Source organism: Lutra lutra, chromosome 1, assembly GCF_902655055.1.
Source record: "Lutra lutra chromosome 1, mLutLut1.2, whole genome shotgun sequence".
NCBI lineage: Eukaryota > Metazoa > Chordata > Mammalia > Carnivora > Mustelidae > Lutra > Lutra lutra.
Genome location: NC_062278.1, coordinates 167,218,447 through 167,237,679, shown reverse-complemented (window position 1 = coordinate 167,237,679; position 19,233 = coordinate 167,218,447). Strand labels below are relative to the sequence as shown.

The window sequence follows — 19,233 nt, the reverse complement described above, 5'->3', positions numbered from 1 at the left end:
AGAGCCAAGACAGGAAAATAAACCGAAGAATCTTCTCTCCACCAAAGGCCCAAGCTTTCCCACCACAGGTGAGGCCAGAAGAAGTAGCTCCCACTAGCCCTGGTCATCCAGAAGCCCCAGCATCCAGCAGCTGCTGTGTGGAACGGACAACAAGCCAAAGGCATGGACTAAAGCCCGGGCTCCCTGTCCTGACACATAGCTGACCTCGAGCTGGCCGCTGACCTTGTGAGCCTCAAATTTCTCACCTGTTACACAGGGACAGTAATAACTATGCTACAAAATATTGCCAAGTATTAAGATGGAAAACCTCTCTGAGAACTGCGAAAGGCTGCACATGCTAGTACTGTCTCTATGTTCAGACCACCCTAACAGAGGTGTTAAAAGTAATCCTAACAGCAGCAGTAAGAACAGCTATCACAGCCACAGGGTACTGGTATGGGCGACGTGCTGGCCACTGTGCGAGGAACTTTTGTAGACCTTATTTCCTGATCCTCAACCAGAGAGGAGAGATTCTACCTTGTGTCTATTTTTACAGAGAACCTGAGGGCCCAGAGAGGTTAAGTCACCTGCCCTGGGTCACACAGCAAGGTAGAGGCCAAACACCAGTGACACCCAGACTCACTGGACAGCTGAGTTGGTCTTAACCACATCTCTCCTCTCTCTAAAGGGTCTAGATGGATCATCCTCCGAGAACGGTCCAGTATTCCTAACACATCTTGTTTATTGACTTTTTAGTTTCTTCCCCAAAAGAGGAAGGCTGGCAGACTGGCTACTGGTTCTCTGGGATGGGTTGTTTTAAATCTGCTGCTCCCTGAAGCCCTGAAGGCAGGGGCTCCCCAGGGAAGTGGCCAGCTCCACTCCCTCTTGTGGCCTGAAGATCGGCAGAGGCTTCAATTAGGGCAATTTCTGAGGGTCAGTGATTTGGCAACAGGCGCCCAGCACCTTCAAAATGCACACCCCCTCCAGGCTAGCAATTCCAATTTTCTGAACCAGACCGATGCATAAAGATACCCCGAGACAGTCGCTGCATTTGGTTTTGCAACATGAGAAAGTTCTGGAGATTGGCTGCATGACAATGTAAATATACTTAACACTCCTATACTACAGACCTAAAAATGGTTGAGATGGTTAATTTTGTGTTATGTGTATTTTACCACAATTAAAAACAGAAAGGAAAAAAGAATGTTCACAGCACAGTGGTTTACATGAAAGAAACTACCAGTGGCCAATCTCTCATCACTAGGGGATTAATTAAATAAATGATGGTCTACCCAAACAAATCAAAACTAATTAAGAACGGGAGAGGGGAGTGGGGGCGGGGGGTCAGCAAATTTCGGCCCCTGAACCAAATCTGGCAGGTTGTTTTTGTAAATGAAGTTTTAATGGCACAAAACGACAGCCACTCCTTTGCATTTTGTCTGTGGCCCCATTCTGGCTACAATAGTAGAGGTGAGACTGAGATCAGTGGAGGCAAAACCATAGGCCCCTAAGCTCGAAATACATCCTATCCAGGCCTTTAAAAAAAAATCTGCTGACCCTGACTTAGAAGACATAAGACCCAGAAAAAACACTAAGAAACATGTTGGGGGGTGGTGCGGGAAGTTGGCCCTCCAACATGGCCACACTGTGAGTTCAACTTTATTTTTATTTAATTTTTTAGAAGTTTTTTTGATATATATTTGAGGAACAGAGAGAGAGAGAATAAGCAGAGGGGAGAAACAGAGGCAGAGAGAGAAGCAGACTCCCTCCTGAGCAGAGAGCCTGATGCAGGGCTTGGGCCCAGGACCCTGAGATCATGACCTGAGTGGAGGGCGGACACGTAACCACCTGAGCCCCTCCAGGCGCCCCTCAACTTTAAAAGGAACTGCGTATTTACCCACGTGTTTATAAATTCACTGTGAGATGGTTATGTCTGCATGGCAGGAACAGAGATGAATTTTATTTTCTTCTTTTGACTTTTCTGTGCTCTCCAAATTTTCTGTATTAAAAATACATTACTTCCCAACACTAGAAGAAATGAGAATCTGTGGCCCAACAAAAACATTAGCTAAGGCTACGGTGACAATCAATGTGGGTATAAATGTATCAAATCCCAATGTTTTTTTAACACCTTAAACTTACAAAATGTTGTAGGTCAAATAGATCTGTTTTATAAATGTATCACTTTTATGATCAGGGCAGACCAACAGTAAATACCATTTTCTCACGGTCTTGGCCCCTCCAAGGAGCGAGCAAAGAGGGTGATGCTTTCACTGGACGGGTCACAGATCCGTTGTATGAACGCCCCCCTCCCCTGCTGGAGTTTACAACCCTGGGGTCCAGGAGGGGGTGGGGCTTAGAAGCCAAGTGGGCATTCTTGTAACAAGCCCAGAGAGGCTCCCCTCCAGCTAAAAGGACCACAGACACCCAAAAGGGTGGATGTGATCTTCAGGTGAGGTGAGTGAAGGGGGTTGCTCTAGGGGATCCCAGCCAGGGAGGTGAAATTAGAACATGTACTCGGGTGCTGGGTACAGATTTTGTTAGGCCTGTTAAATGCTTCAAAACACCATCGCAACGACAGAGACAATTACCCCGATCCCATACTCGCTAAGACTCCTGGGTGCTCTCACTGCTCCATCTTACAGCTGGGAAAGCTGAGGCTTGGAGGAGTTCAGGGACTCTCCTCTCCAGGTCAGAGTTGGCACAGGATGGAGACAGGATTTGAATCCAGGACTAACTCTCCAGCTCCACGGACTTTCCACAACATGGGTTGTCCCCACCAGGAATTCGTCTTTTGGCTGATTCCTTAGTAACTCAGAGACGGCTAACAACCGAGAAACATCCTTTTCTCAGCTACCTTCCAGCTGTGCACGCCCTGTGAGGGGCTAGAGTGAGTGACTGCCATCCTTTTTTTCAGATAGGAACCTGGAGGCCTCAGTGAGGACGGCCACACAGCTACACGCCTGGTAGTGCTCCAGCTTCAGAGGGGACTGCTTGGGTTCCCTAAAGACCACCCCCTCCAAATCCTGCTGCCTGCCATACCGAATGGCCATGAGTAAGCCACGAGGGCCATGTGGAGGAGGCATCACACAGGCCTGAGAGCAAACCCACTTCTCAGCCTCCAGGGATCTCCTGTGAAGTGTGGATGGATCAGCAGACCTCAGAGAAGAGAACAGTGGCTGGCTTCTATCTGGGCATAGCCTCTAAAGCCGCCCGCCCCGATGGGGGCTGGGCACCTTGCAAAAGACTTTATCTGGAAGCAGAACCTATACTCCAGCTTCACAGTAGCCAGCATCTGGCTTCCTGGGCTGCCCAGGCTACTCATTAACAAGTACAAGGCCTTGGGAATGGGCCTGCCCAGGAGTCTGCTCCCAGTCTGGGGGGAAGGGAGAGCAGTACTGGCTGGTATGCACACCAGGGTCAGAACAGGGGCGGGTTCAAATCCTTCCTTGTTGTGTGACTTTGGTGGGGGCTGGGGGGGGGGAGTCAATTCACCTCTCTGTGCCTCAGTTTCCCCATCTGTACAATGGAGATAATATCAGTGTCTAACTCCTAGGACTACTCTGAGGATATGGGTCTGTGAAGTACCTAGCAGTACCTGATACACAATAGGTGCTCAATAAATGTACCTGCCGTTTTTTTTTTTGGTTTTTTTTTTTAGATTTTATTTATTTATTTGACAGACAGAGATCACAAGTAGGCAGAAAGGCAGGCAGAGAGAGAGGGAGGAGGAAGCAGGCTCCCTGCGGAGCAGAGAGCCCGATGTGGGGCTCGATCCCAGGACTCTGGGATCATGACCTGAGCCGAAGGCAGAGGCTTTAACCCACTGAGCCACCCAGGCACCCCTGTACCTGCCGTTTTTACAAGAAGAACAGCAGCACCCATCCTAAGATTGTTGTGGGCGAAAATGAGCCACTACACAGTAAATCTCTCTGACAGCGAATCGAGGGTGCTGTTAGAGAGTTTAGTTAAGTGTTTGGGATTATTCTTAGTGACATTTGTGACCAGTATGGCAGTGCCTCTGGAGGCTGACATGGACTAGAACTCCATGCCCCTTTAGTAGCTAGCCGGGGAGGTGTCCTGAGCCACCAGTGATACACCTGCCTCATTTCACAGCATAAAGAACGGGAGGTCCCCATGGGGTCATGGGGCCCGGAGAGGGTGGATGCTGGATTTTAGGGCTAGGGTCAGGTCCACCATGGGTAGCAATGGGCCAGGGTCTTCATGGCCTTTCTCCTAGTCCTGGCTTCTTAGGTGACCCCCCAATCAACCGAACTCTTGAGTCTGGACCAGGAAGAGCTTGGTCAAGGGACTACCTTCCCTCCTGAGAGAAATTTCTGCCCAAGAAGCTATGGTTTTCCCATGTCAGAGCAGAGTCTATAGTGGATCATGGAATCAACTCAACGGGTCAGAACTATCATTTTTATAAAAGAGAACAGAACAGAGCCCTAAAGATGCTGAAAATGTGAGTTATCATTTTGTGGGATTGGTTTCACTTTCAAGCATGTGTGTATGGGTAAGCACGGGTGGCATCCTGTCGTAAAATCTATTTCTTACCAAATGTCGTAACAGAAAGACTTCCAAAAACCCTGCTAGTAAGGATGTTTTAAATCAAGGTGGAGAAGTCATCTGCAGAAAAGTCAGGTTCCCGCCCCATTAAACCCCTTTTAAAAACACTGTGATCCTGAACTGGGGGGGGGGGGGGCAGGGGGCGGGGAGCTTCTGTAAATATGAGACAGTCAGCAAAACGTCATTTAGGTCTGTAGATTAGATAACAGAATTGTGTCAATGTTAAACGTTCTGGGGTTGATAATTCCATGTGCTTATATAAGAGAATGAAGGGCCTTGCTCTTACGAAATACATACGAAGGATTAGGAGGGTAAAGGGGCACTGCCTGTAATTTACTCACCAATGAGTCAACAGAAAAAAAAGTTTTAATAATGTGGTATTTTTATAACATACACAGAGAAATGAAGCAAATGTAGCAAATGTTAACAAGGGGAAGGAAAATCTCAGTGAAAGTTATAAAGGAGTATCCTCCTTTCCACTTTTCCAAAGGTTTTCAATTTTTTAAAAAGAAAAAGTTTAGGAGCGCCTGGGCAGCTCAGTTGATTGAGTCACCCACTCTTGGTGCTGATCTCTTGGATGGTGGGAGGGGGATCAGCTGGCAGGGAGGGGCTCTGCGTTCAGCAGGGAGTCGGCTTTAAGTCTCTCTCCCTGTCCCACCCCTCCTGCACGCGCCTGCGCATGTGCAAGCGTTCTCTCCATCACTGGAGAGTGGCAGAGCCAGGATGGGGTCTGGGCCAGACTCCAACATCAGTGCTCAGCATCAGTAGGGCTGTCTCCCTGGCACAGGCAGGCAGAGGGGGCCAACTTGGGCCATAAACCCACCACCCAGAGGTGACCTGTGGTTGAGGTCCCGGAGCCCTGGGTGTTCTGCTTCCTCCTCAAGCCTGGAGGGAACACTGAGGGCCTGAGGACCCCACATGGTGAGACACCAACACCATGGAGAGGTCAAACGTCACTTACTTTTGGAGGCTCTTCAGCAAGGGCTGTTGGTCTGGACCTAAAACAATGAGAGGAAGCAAAGAAGGAAAGACAAGATCTGGTCAGCTTGGGACTGTACGCAGGACCAGGAGTCGTCTTCAAGTGTGACTGCACACTGGGAGGGGCCAAGTCAACACTGGGGTGTTCCCGCATCCCTGCACACAGACATGCTCACATGCACAACTGCAGACACATGCGCACACACACACACTCTCACACCCAGCTCCTGAAACTGTCAGCAGTAAGAACTAGTGGCAGCAACCATTAAGCCCTTGCCCCGCCCTGTCCTGCCCCAGAAGCCTGCACTCCCGGGAGCCCCAGAGAAGCCTAGCCATGGGCCCAGGACTGTGAAAGACTATTCCCTGTGAGCACAAGGATACACGACAGCCAGACAGAGGGGCTGACGGAGGACCTGGGGGCCCCGGATTCTTGGAAAAGATAACTCATCGGCTGGTTAAAGGCTCCAAGATCACTGTGCCAAAGGAATCTGTTGAACTCTGCTGAGCCAAGCAGTCCCCAAATGTGAATGACCCCAGAAGCCTTGTTTTCTTTTGTTGTTGTTGCCTTTTTTTTTTTTTTTTTTTTTTTAAATAGAACACCTCCTGTTCTTTGCACTTGGTTTGGGGAAAAAAATGTGAGTTGGGGAAGATCACAGCTGCCTCAACCTCCACCAGCTGAGCTGTGCTGGAAGGCTCCCCTGGTTTCCTAGAATATAAAAATTCAGAAAACCAGGAAATGGCTTCTTATCAACTAAGATCACACATTTCAACAAACAGGTGTATGGCTCAGCAGAGCAGGGAAGGCCATTACCCTTGGTGGGAGGGCACAAAGAGTGAAGGGTGGACAAGTCTTTCCTTAATGTACCCGAGACCCTGCCCTCCCTTGGAGCCCCTTCCTCAGACTCAGAAACATGGCCCTAGCAGTCTGCAGAGCTTCCGGTCCCCCAAATCAGACAGCCTCATTGCAATGGCAGCGCCCCCACATTAAACGGGCTCACTTCAGTGCCCAGCGTTCAAGGCACCGTGGGGTAGGAATATTCAGTCAGTAATTCGGTAAGGGGCACCTGGCTGCCTGTTAGTAGAGCAGGTAGCTATTGGTCTTGCGGTTTTAAGTCCGAGCCCCATGTTGGGGGGACAGATTACTTAAAAATAAAATACATATATTTTTTAAAATTTCTTGAGCACCTTCTATGTGCCAGGCACTGTTTTAAGCCCTGGGAACCCAGCAATGAACAAGACAGCTGAAGGCCCTGCTTTCACGGAGCCCAGAACCCCATGGTAAAGGCCAACATATAACACGGACGTCACAGAGGCTTCGTTTTCTGGGGGAACACATGGCGTTGTGAAGGCAGGTGTGGATTAGTAATGCCCACAACAGGTGTGGGTGCCAGGGGACCGTGTAACTTGCTATCCCCTGACTACATCAAGGGAAGAGGGACAAAGGGAAAGATGAAGGTAGCGTGTTTAATGCACATTTATAAGCAAAATGTTGAAGGAGCCAGGAAAAGGAGTTGTAATTCTATCTGGCTCGAGACCTTAGCAGTTGCATGAGGGCAACCCAGCTCAAAGAGGAGGATAAGAACGGCACTAAGTCCCCGTGTGTACGGCCTACTGGCACCCATGCTCCTTCTTCTGGGAGGAGCCTCATATCCCCAGCCTCATATCCACCTGGACACCCATTCACACCCACTCTCAGCCCATGGAGTTCTGGGTAGGCATGCGAGCTGGGCCTAGCCAATCAGAGGGGCTGTGACCACTGGCGCAAGGACAAGCACCTGGCCCAGGGTGGGCTATGAGAGTGATTAACATGGGCTCATGCTAAGAATACTGGGGAAAAAAGAAGGCTCATTCTAGGCTGAGATGGCTATGCTGGGAGGGGATGCATCCTATGCAGCTGAAAGTACCCCGAGGTAAATAAAACCAACACATGAGTCCAGGAATGGACAGAAAGATAAAAGTGCTGATGACATATCTCAGCACCTGTATCCAACCATGCCTGAAGTATGACCCTGGGGCTTTTCAATTAAGAGTCAGTATATGTTCTTTACTTTTTTTTTTTCTTTCTTTCCTTCCTTCCTTCTCTTCCTTCCCCCCTTCCTTCCTTCCTCTCTCCCTCCCTCCTTTTTTTAGTTTGAACCAATTTCTACCACTTGCAGCTCTAAGAATCCAGACCTATGCTCTACCTCAGATATGCTGTGTTAACTTCATGCATGCCCCATTAACTGACATTCAGGTCATCAGAAAAGTGGAGCAGAGATGAAATGACACCTGAGATCCCCCTGCAGCCCAGGAACCCTCAGCCTATAACAAAGGTTAGGAATGACCCTCCTGGGCCCCTGGGCATCTGGCAGCAGATGGAAAAATCAGCCCTTCTCAAAGGTAAGCCTGGAGGGCTTCTTAAAACTTGCTGAGTCCCACCCCCAGGATCTGAGTCAGCAGGTCTGGGGTGGGGCTCCTGATTCTACATTCTAACAGGCTCCTAGGTGATTACCGGACCTCACATCCCATGACCACATTTCCAGAACCTAGACTCTAAATCTGTTCTGCTCTTTCCAGTTGCTTGGTGCAGATGCCCTGTGTAAAAACAAAGCCCCAGCCAAGCAGAAGATCTCGGCAACCTCAGTCCTCAATGAGATCTGGGCTGCAAGAATGTGCCAGCATTTAAAGTACCAGGTCCCGTACCAGGTCCCAGCTTCGACCTATCCCACTGCCGATGCTTCCAGGCAGCCCTCTGCCCTGGCATTCTGTGTAAGAGTGAGAAGGAGCCTTCTTGGGTTCCAGCAGCTTCACAATTAGTTCTAGGAGTTGTGAGCATCCCTCAATGGCTCCCCACACCAGGCAGCAATGCCAGCACCCAGTAAGTCCCACTTTAGACCTGATCCTGACATGGCCTCGGGCTGCCCTGCTGTCAGCTCGGCAGGGCTGGCCCTGGGCTCTTCCTGATTTACATCCAACTTGGCTGCCTTGAAATGCTTCCTGTGGCTTTTGGGCCATGGATACTGTTCAGCAGAAAACGGCTTCCCCACCAGCATCCTTTCCGAAGTGGTGCTGGCCCAGAGGGCCTGAGCTCAGCGGCCTCCCAGCTGTGTGGCCTTAGGCAAGTTACCCGAAGTCTCTGGGGTTTCAACTTTTCACATGCAAAATGGGAATAATGGTATCTCTTGGGATGGATGGGGAGATGATCCAGACCAGGCACCTGGCCTGGTTTAGGGAAGGGCCACAGGCGTCCAAGAGCTGGGATGGACTTCCTTTATTCAAAGTGTGGTCCCCAGACCAGCGGCCTTGACAACTGCCTGGGAGTTGGAATAGAAATGCAGAACCTCAGGGCTCCATTCCGTCGCCCCACATAGAAAGGGGCATCTTAACGAGCTCTCCCAGCATATTTATGGCTTTCAAGTCTGAGGAGCACAGGTACATGTCTTTATCACTGCTATTGTCACCATACCCCTAGGACTGAGCCAAGGTATAGCAACCACCCCCAGGCTGGGGGAACCGCAAGCAGGGGTCAGAGGCAATGAAATGTGGGAAAGCGCAGAAAGCTTCTCCTGTGCCTCTGAGCCCTGCAAGTATGGAGGACCCCTCCGAGGTCCCACAGTGAGACTTAGAGAATAGGTACTGATCCCCGGAATTCATTCTCGGGCTCAGCCAAGGAAACAAGATACACTGAAAACATCCCAGGTCTCAGATTTGGGGCTTCTTTCTGGCAGAGTACGGCTGCTGCTGAGCTTCTCGGCCCAAGGCTGGTGATAGTTTAGCATTCAAGGGGGCAAACTACCCTCTCCGCCCGGAGCCCACAACCCAGAACTCTCAGCAGAGGCTGGCGGTGGAGGGGCTGCCCAGGAAGGTGTGGGTCTCAGCCTGATGTGGGGGTGCACCGAGTCCTACATGGAACGCTGTGGTGGCCACCTGGACTTCCCCAGCTCCAGCCTGGGACTCCACCCCTTATCCAGGAAAGCACTAAGGGTCCCCCCTGGAGGGCTAGAAACAGAGAGCCTGCCTTCATGAAGCCCTCTCTCCCCTCTGCTACACCTCCAGCTGCCAGCCCTGGTGAATGAACGGAGCACAATGCCTCCACCTGCCCAGGAGCCACTGGCAACACATTTCTATGCCTCCGGAGCCCCACAGAGGAAGCAGCTGGTGGGGGGATTGGTGTGGGGAGCACTGGGGCATGCCAGAGAGTCCGAGGGGGGCTGCCAGGTGGTTATGTCCAGATGTTCAGAGACACCAGACAATGACCAGAAGCAGATGCAAAAAAAAAAAAAAAAAAAAAAAGAAAAAGAAAAAAAGAAAGAAAGAAAGAAAAGAAAAAGAAAAACCACACTGAAAAACACTGGCTTGAATTGGAAAATTCTAGAACTCTCGTCTATGTGGGCAACACAAAACATGTCTGTGGTCCAGAACTGCCCCGGGAACCATTTTGCAGTAACTGGTATTCTTTTTTCAAACCTGGAACTTGATCCTACACTGAAACCCTGGTGCCCCAGGCCACTGGGCTAATTCATTCAACTATTTTATGATCAGCTCCATGAGGGTATGGCCAGGATTTGGTCTTGTCTGGTTCACCTGCCACATCCCCAGGCCCTAGAACGAATACATATGGATGGAGATGGGTGAACGTAATTTCCAAGCTTGGACCCATTTGGATGTTTAAACACAGGCTCTTATTTCAGGTTAAGAGGGGATCGGAGAGCCTTTGTGTTCTGAGCACCTACTGTGTGCCAGGCTGGACACTGAAGCATCTATCCCTCCTGATGTGAACCCAGTCAGGTGAACAAATAAAAGGCAAGACCACAAAGACCTAACTGTGCGCTACAGAGGCTCTGAGCAAGGTGAGATGATGGACATAACACTTTGCCTCGTCTGCTCCTTTCTGAGTCCTTACTATGTGTCAGGCACAGTTAAGGGGCCAAAGGAAAGCTTCGTGAAGCAGGTAGCTTCAAACCGACCTGAAGACTCGGAAGAAGAAGATAAGGGAGAGGGGTGCCTGGCTGGCTCAGTCAGCAGAGCATGAGACTCTTGCAGGGTCGTGAGTTTGAGCCCCATGGTGGCATGCAGCCTACTTTAAAAAAAAAATAATAGTAATTGAAAAAAATAAAAAGAAAAAAAAGGAGGAGGAAGGCCTTGTGGCATGAGCATGGGCAGAGCCAAGGGAGCCCGAGGCTCGGTTTTGGAGCAGAAACCAGCCAAATCACGAGGAGGTGGGGAGAAGTGGTAGCAGATGAGGATGAACGCTGGCCAGAGGCCAGATCCTGCAGGGCTTCTCATGTCAGGCCAAGGAGTGTGAACCTGATTTCACAAAGCACTAGGGAGCCACTGAAGACCTCTGAGCACTAGAGTGGCATGCACACGGACCGTACGGAGAGGTACATAGGAGGCATGGAGGCTGGCAAGGAGCCTATTGTCTCAAGCTGTAGGGATATTCCCCCCAGAGAGGAGATACCAAGTGCCATCTGGTGAGAGCATGAATGTCCTTGAAATCATGGCCTGGGTCTTCCCTGAGATCTCAGCAGCCATCACCTCCAGGTACCAATTGGCTATGGGGCAAGAGAGCAGAGCCCTCAGGACCGCCCACTTCCGGTGCTCTTCACCCACCAAGCATGACTTTGCTGAAATCCACTTCACCCCTCCACCCTGCACCCGGCAACAGGCAGGCAACCTGGCTTGGGTTAAAAACTTTCTGCTGGAAAGGGGATGGTGGGACCTGGCAGCAAGTGGCTTAGCATTTCTACTATGTGCAAAGAGCAGTGGGGGAAGGGCAGGTCTCTCCAAATGTCCACCCTAGGAACCCCTCAGAGATGTGGTCCAAGCTACTGCTTAATGGGGAGGACCCAAGTGAGCAAAACCAGAAGAACTCAACTCTCCTGCCCTCCAGCCCTCTTACAAATTGCCTTGATTCTATCCCACACCACAGCCACAAGCCAGAGCTGCCCACAGGAGCCAGGAGGTCCAGCTGTCCAAGACCCCCCCACCCCAGTGTCTGCAGGTGTCTCCCGGGCAGTCCAGTCCTAAGGAATCTCACTCCACCTTCCCATTAGCTGTGTTAAAATTAGGATCTGAATTGTGAACGTGGTCATCAAGAGTTGAGGCACAAGTAAAAACTCTGCCTCCCGATTTACCGGTTTAACAGAATCTCTGGAGGCTGAGTCTGGGGAAGAACCACAAGTTGGGGAACAATGGCCCTTTTGATAGCTTATCAGCCTTGCTTGGACCTCAGTCTCCAGATCCATAAAGTGGCCGGAGGTGAGCCTTCTCTCGCAGGTCCCAGAAGTCTCCATACTCCCTGGCCAGAGGACCACTCTTCCTCAGACCTTCCCCACTTTTCCCTGCCTGGACCACTGCTTGCTCTTAGCTAAGACTCCTGGAATTGTTCACTAACCTCTTCCTGATACAGCTCTTCTTCCTTCCCCTGAGACTGAGCCACCTGAGTGCGGGGGCTGTCTTACTTATCCTTGCCCTCCTGGCCTTGGCCTCCTGCCTGATACCCCGGAGGTGCTCAGTGTGCCTCTGCTGTGCTGCCAGGGGATAAGGACCAGCTCGAGTTCTAGTTCCCCTTCCCATTCAAACCCAGCCATGTGAGCGGCAGCAAGTCACTTTTGTGACTGGGCGAACTCATCCAGAAGATGGGGGTAAGAACCCTGAAGTCAGGCAAGCGAGATCCGGCATCTACGGTGCTCGATGAGCACCCATTCCCTCCCAACTCAGAAGGCCCAGCAGCCCTGGCCTGCTTCTCTGCCCACCTTCAGGGAAGTTCAAAGTCACAGGGCAGGGGTGCGGGGAGGGGGGGGGGCTTTGCATTCACTGGGCTGGAAGCGCTTGCGTGATTTAACACGGGCCAGACTGGGTCAGTGACTCCCAAACGCAGACCAGCCATTCAGAGTGGCCTGGAAGATTTGTACGTTCTGACAAGCAGCAGTTCCACAATGGTCTGTTGTTTGAAGAGTGAGCGGCAAAGCAAGAACACTATGATGCCATTTTTGATAACACCAAAACAAAACTACAGCTAGCTTGCTGAACATATCTTAAACAGCCCCAGATCAACAAGGAAATCAAAACTGAAATGAAAACTGATCTAGCAAGTAATAAAAAAGGATCATCTATGTTCCTGTAGACAGCTGAGGGAGACAGTTAAAGCTGTATGCAGAGGAAAATGTATAATCTTATGGGCCTTTACTGTTATTAGAGAAAAAGACAGCCAGAATGAAGATTAGAGTGCACTTTTCTAAAAATCATCTCTGAGGATCACTTTTAGTTTAAACAGTTTTGTATTGCTTCAGGTGTATTATTATTATTATTTTTTTTTTTTTAAGATTTTGGGGCACTTGGGTGACTTAGTCATTAAGCATCTGCCTTCGGCTCAGGTCATGATCCCAGGGTCCAGGGATAGAGCCCCACATTGGGCTGCTAGCTTGGTGGGGAGTCGGCTTCTCCCTCTCCCTCTGCCCCTGCTTGTATTCCCTCTCTCGCTGTCTCTGTCAAATAAATAAATAAAATCTTTTAAAAAAGAAAAAAAAGGGGCGCCTGGGTGGCTCAGTGGATTAAGCCTCTGCCTTTGGCTCAGGTCATGATCCCAGAGTCCTGGGATCGAGCCCCACATTGGGCTCTCTGCTCGGCAGGGAGCCTGCTTCTCCCTCTTTCTCTGCCTGCCTCTCTGCCTACTTGTGATCTCTGTCTGTCAAATAAATAAATAAAATCTAAAAAAATAATAATAATAAAAATAAAATAAAATAAATAAAAAAAAGAAAAAAGAAAAAAAAAGATTTTATTTATTTATTTGAGAGAGAGGGAGGAAGCAATCATGAGCCAGGGAGAGGGAGAGGGAGAAGTAGGCTCCCCCCTAAACTGGGAGCCCAAATGCAGGGTTCAATCCCAGTACCCTGGGATCATGATCTGAGCCAAAATCAGATGCTTAACCACCTGAGCCACCCAGGTGCCCTGAGGTGTATATTTTTGTAACTAAAAGAATTCTTTGACAATCTCTCATGAAGTTAACATCTGTGGACCCTAGGACCCAGCAGTCCCACTCCTAGAAAAATGGACAATATAAGCTCACTGAAAGACTTGTACAGGAATGCTCAGAGCAGGTTTATTCATAATCACTGCAAACTGGAACCACCCCAATATCCATCAACAGGTGAATCCATACAATGGAATACTATTTAGCAATAAAAGGAATCACCCTCATAATAAATTCCATGATAAAATCCATAGCACAGGGGCGCCTGGGTGGCTCAGTGGGTTAAGCCGCTGCCTTCGGCTCAGGTCATGATCCCAGGTCCTGGGTTCAAGCCCCACATCGGGCTTTCTGCTCGGCAGGGAGCCTGCTTCCTCCTCTCTCTCTGCCTGCCTCTCTGCCTACTTGTGATTTCTCTCTGTCAAATAAATAAATAAAATCTTAAAAAAAAAAAAAATCCATAGCACAGATAGATCTCAAAAAGATCAAATAGAAAAGAAGCTAGATACTTAAGAGCTATCCACCACACAAGTCCATTTACATTAAGTTCTAGGTTTGGCAAAACTAATGTAGGGTGATAAAAATCAGAAACTCCTCGCCTCCAGGAGGGGAACTAACCTCACAGCTGGAAATATTCTCTATCTTGATCTGGGCGGTAGTTACACAAGTGTATACATTTGTCAAAATTCATCAAACTGTAACAAAATCTTTGCATTTCACGACACGTAAATTGTATCACTATTTTAAAAAATTCTTTTTTTTTTTTTTTTTTTAGATTTTATTTTTTTGACAGAGAGAAATCACAAGCAAGCAGAGAGGCAGGCAGAGAGAGAGGAGGAAGCAGGCTCCCCGCTGAGCAGTAAGCCCGATGCGGGGCTCGAACCCAGAACCCGGGATCATGACCTGAGCCGAAGGCAGCGGCTCAACCCACTGAGCCACCCAGGCGCCCCTAAAAAAATTCTTTTAATTAAAAAAAAAAAAAATGACAAAATTTAAAAATACAGATTCCCAGGCTCCATGTGTGGATGCTAACTCCACACAGGAGTTAGCTGTCCGTGTGTCCATGCTAAACCTGGAAATTTTAATTTGAAAAACAAACAAACAAACAAACAAACAACTCGAGTCATTCTCTGCCTGATTAGAGTTGCCGCTGCCCAGCCCCTAGCCCCCTACACTCCCCTTCCCTTTTATTGTTTTGGGTGATTTGTTGTTTGTACATTGATTTTTACAAGGGAGTTGGTTGACTCACAGAGCTTCAGAAACAGCACAGCAATTTCCATTCTCTCTGCCCTTTCTCTCAGCCACCCATAACCCCTGCGCCTCAGCTCAGGTTTTCCAAATGAAGCCTCTGACTAGGTAAGGTGGGAGGGGAAACCCCAAAGTCCTGTCCAGGGCAGACATAATTCACCCTAAAGACTCCTGGGCTTCATGCTCCCAGGGAGGTCAAAGCCAGTAAGTTAATGGCCTGTGTACCTATTAAAACAGCATGTCCAGGCCTTCACCCTGTGTTTACAAAAAGAGCTCAGGGCAAGATTCACTGGCACGGAAAATGCTTTGTGCCCTGACCAGCAGTGGCGGGGCCACCCTCAGTTTCCTGGACCCTAGCCTAGTTCCCCACCCATCATCAGGGGGTCTTCTGGGCTCCTGGGTTTAACTAGCTTTTCCACTGCTGTCCCCAAACACAGTCTGGTGCCATTCTATCCCTGCTGCCCTCAGAATAAAGTTCAAGCCCATTTACCCAATGCTCAGACCCTTCCACCCCCTGGCCCCCGTTTTCTCGGGCAGGAACCCTGGAAAGCCTATTCTACAAAAACACCTGGCTATTTCATGCCACTGTTCCTTTGCACCTGCTATGGCCCCTGCCCAAAACGCCAGCCCATACTGTTCCTCCACCCATCCACTCACAGAAGATGCCAGCTCTGACATCACCTCTTTCAAGAGGCTGAAGTGCCCCATGCCTATGACCTTGCCATCGGTGCATACCTGGCCACCTAAGTCCTCACAGCATGCCTTGGATGGCAAGGTCACTGTCCTATCTCCCTCTGGGCTTTGAACACCTGGAAAGCCAATATTCTACCCCAAATCCAGGATCAGGCCAGAGCTGACCTTAGCAAGATTTATTAAACAGCTAGTGAGGGACATTTAAGAAGAGCTCTCTTTCACACTCGAAGGTCCCCCTGGGCATTTCCACAGCCACAACTCCTCCCCAGAACCCATACATTCAAACAAACGCTTGGGCCAAGATAAGCTGACCATTGCAGAGAACAGGAGGAGACCCAAAGAATCTGACTCTCGCTTCTGACTTTCTGCAGAAGTGAGTCGATTAGCTTGCACTGCCGGGGTGACCCTGGGCTTCCAAGGCCAGCCCTCTATTCCTGCCCAGACCCCCTCCAGCTGTGGGTATGCTGCATTCTGCTTCTTGTAATTAATTTGTCAGCTCTTTCCTATACACACGAATGCGTTTAATGACTCACAAGTGTCTTATCATTTCAGGACCTTTGGAAAGACTCTCAGAGAAGTTCAGCTCCCAAGTCCTCTGACAGGTTGACAGGCAAACAAGCTGGGAGTTAGAAAATACCGTCATCAGTGTCCAAAGCCTCCTGTGGACTGACACTTGTGCAAGAAGAGTGGAAAAGCCCTCCCAGAAAGCACACAGAAGGGAGAATGAATAACGAGGGACAGAATCAAGGGGTGAGGTGAGTGGATCCCACGCACTCTCTCTCCAACCCTGAGGACTGGGGCATCTTTGTCCCTTGTTTTCCCCAGGTCTCAAATGCAATCCAAATTCAACTCCTCAGCACATCAGTGATTCAAGCTCCTTGGGGCCAAAACTCACAGCTGGCGGAGGAAAGACCTTTGAGGCCCACTTCATCCACAGTACGATCAAGGCAAAGTCCCCTGGGCAGCTCTCAGTTTGCACATCTCTAAAATGGGCACTTCCACCAGGCCTCCTGACTCTGTGAAGCAGATGTGACCCGATCACTGCAGGACAAGAGGAGAGAACTGGGCAGAAGAGGTCCACTGCCGCTGCACTATGGGCCAGCACAAGGGTATCCCCGAAAGACAAAAGCTCAAGAGTGCACCTTGGCCCTGCCATATACCAGTGACCTGAGACCTCGTGACACCCTCTAATCGGCAGCTACGAAGCCAGAGGCCGGCTTTACAGCTTACCGCAGGCTTATTCATCCTCATCTCCCTCAATCCCCTCAAGGACACAGCGAGGCCGGCACTGGCGTCCTTGCTGCCCAGAGAGCCAAGCTGAGGTTCAAAGAGGCCAAGAGAATCACCCAAGGTCACCTACTGATGAAGGCACAGTAATTGAGGCACCGTAACTGAACAGAGCTCCCTGGGGACATGCTCCTGCCTCTCAGTCCCTATTTACCCCATAACCAGTCTATTCCACCCATTTTATAGATGAGGAAACTGAGGCAAAAAAAAAAAAAGGGTTGCCCAAGGTCAAGTGGGTAGGGGCTGAGCCAGGCCTAAGACCTCTAGTCACTCTGCCGATCCCACCCTATGGTGGTTCTTAGCCAGGGCCCTCGGGCATCCCTCTAGTCTCCACAACACCATCCTGATGCAATTTCTTCCCCCATCCACCCCCGCACCTTCTCATGCCCACCCCACACTCCCAGGATGACTCCCTGGTCGAGAGTGAGGCAGGCGGTTGCTAAGCACTCACCCGCTCTTTCTCACAAAAATAAACTCCTTCTGGCTGGGAGACTCTGGATGAGATCCCCTCCCTTCTAGCCAAGAAAAAATTAAAAAGAAATTTTAAAAAGATCTCCTCCATGACATTTATTTAAACGCCAGCAGTGCCAAAGCGTGGGCCAATTTACCGAAGCCCAAATTCGTGGAGCCACGCGAAGCCAGCCACGCGCCACTAAACCTCAGCCCAAAGACCCCCATTCAAATGTCTGGGCAGTTACTGAGCTGATTTATTTCTCCAGGCAGGAAATGGGGGCCCAGGCTGACTCCCAAGCTGTGGGGCTGGTCCTAGGGGACGCCAGGATCTGGCAGGGGCCACGCAGTGACCAAAATAGCCAGGCCGGTGGCCCTGCCCAGCACACACCTCCCTATGAACGCCGGGGCAGGGGGTGGCCCACAGGTCTCCCCTCCAGTTTAGGCTGAAGCTTTGGGGCTATCGCAGAAGGTCCCTGAGATTCTCTATTTGGCTTCCCTGCTGGGAGGGAGAAGGAGAGAACCTCTTGCTTAAAAGAGGAACCCTCAGAAGGAAGGAGAAAAAGCCAGAGAAGGATGTGTCCTGCTGTCCCTGCCTGCTGCCCATTTGGCCCCCAGCTGGGCCTCGGGGCCTCCGTCCTGCCACTCAAGACAGCTAGACGTTGGCACTGCCACCTGCACGCCACACCCGGGCAGCACCCTTGGAGCCATGCCCCCCTATCACCTCGCCTGAATCAGTGCGGGCCCTAGAGAATCAGCTCCGGCTGTTCGGCCCTCTAGGCACTGGGGACACTCCCTCAGGTACACCGAGGACACACAGGCGCCTGCAACCAGGGGCCCGAAGACACAGCCACGCTCAGGGACACACACGTGCACAGCCAGGTACTGGGTGACACAGTCACATACAAACAGGTTCACACCAGACACACACCGGGACAGACATCCTAAGACACACGGTCACAGCCACACTCAGGTATCACAGACACGCCAGAATACACAGACACGCACAACCCAAGAAGGCACAGAACAGCAGGCATACACTGGGACACACGAGGGCATGTTGCTGGAGAAATAAAGGAACAGCCACCCTCGGAAACACACGGACACACATGGACATGGAGACATACAGACATACAGACACCCAGTGTCTCACCCAGTGAGACAGAGACACCAGCACAGACACCCACACACAGACACCCACACACAGACACACACACACACACACACACACACACACACACACACACACACACACACCTGCCGCCTGCACGAAAAGCCCAAGCCTTTTTGCTGGGGAAACAATAACAGCCCCGCCAGCGGGTCTGAGCGGGCGACCCTCCGTCCCTCCTTTGGTGGTGAGAGGGACGCCGGAGTGGGGGTCAATCGGCAGGGAGGTCGGGGCTGGCTGGAGCGCGGGGAGAGAGTGGGGGCTCCGCGCGCCCGGCTCCCTGTCCCTCGGGTACCTGGGGCGGCCGCGGCGCTGCGCTCGGCTGCACTCGGTTCCTCCGGCCGGGGGCTGCCCTCCTGCTCGGTCTCCGGCCCGCGGGGTCCGCGCTCCTCGCTCCTTCTCCGCGTGGCTGGGTGTCTGGGCTCGCGGTCCTCTGGGCTCGGAGCTGGCAAGCGAGCGGGGCTATGGCCAGGGCCCGGAGCTCGGCGCTGGTGGCGGCGCGGAGGAAGCGGTAATTTATAAGCGGCTTCTTCCTGACCTCGCGTGTCTGTTGTCTGAGCAGGCAGCTCTCAGCATCACCCATCCTGCTGGGTGGAAAAATACCAGCTTGGCCGGGCCGGGGGCGGGGCCGGGGCGGGGCCGGACGCCCAGCCCCGCCCCCCATGCGGACACACACATACACACACGCGCGCACACATACACTCGCACACACCGCACACGCACGCGCGCACGGGCTCGGACAAAGAGCCCGGGCTCGCCGAGCGCGCGCGCACACACCCTCGTGCCGCGCGGCGAACACTCGGCCCACTGCTTTTCCCCCATTAGAGCACACTTTTCGAGGAAACCCTTTCCCTGCAAACGCTGGTGCCAAGTGGTACAGCCGGTCCTCAGCCTCCTCCTGCCTCCAGAT

At 51.1% G+C, this 19,233-nt stretch overlaps 1 protein-coding gene across 3 annotated transcripts in view; it reads right to left on the bottom strand.

Annotated features, from left to right (window-relative positions):
- Window positions 1-18,891, bottom strand: part of SLC6A6 (solute carrier family 6 member 6) — an 84,294-nt gene extending 65,403 nt beyond the window's left edge. For 2 of the 3 annotated variants that reach the window (XM_047743789.1, XM_047743780.1), the window contains exons 1-2: window positions 18,619-18,755; window positions 5,510-5,546 (exon numbers count right to left, since the gene is read on the bottom strand). The gene's annotated coding sequence lies outside the window, so the exon portion shown is untranslated. Of the gene's footprint in view, window positions 1-5,509; window positions 5,547-18,618 lie in introns of all 3 variants that reach the window. The other variant, XM_047743794.1, reaches the window with a different exon arrangement.
- Between the last annotated feature and the right edge of the window lie 342 nt (window positions 18,892-19,233).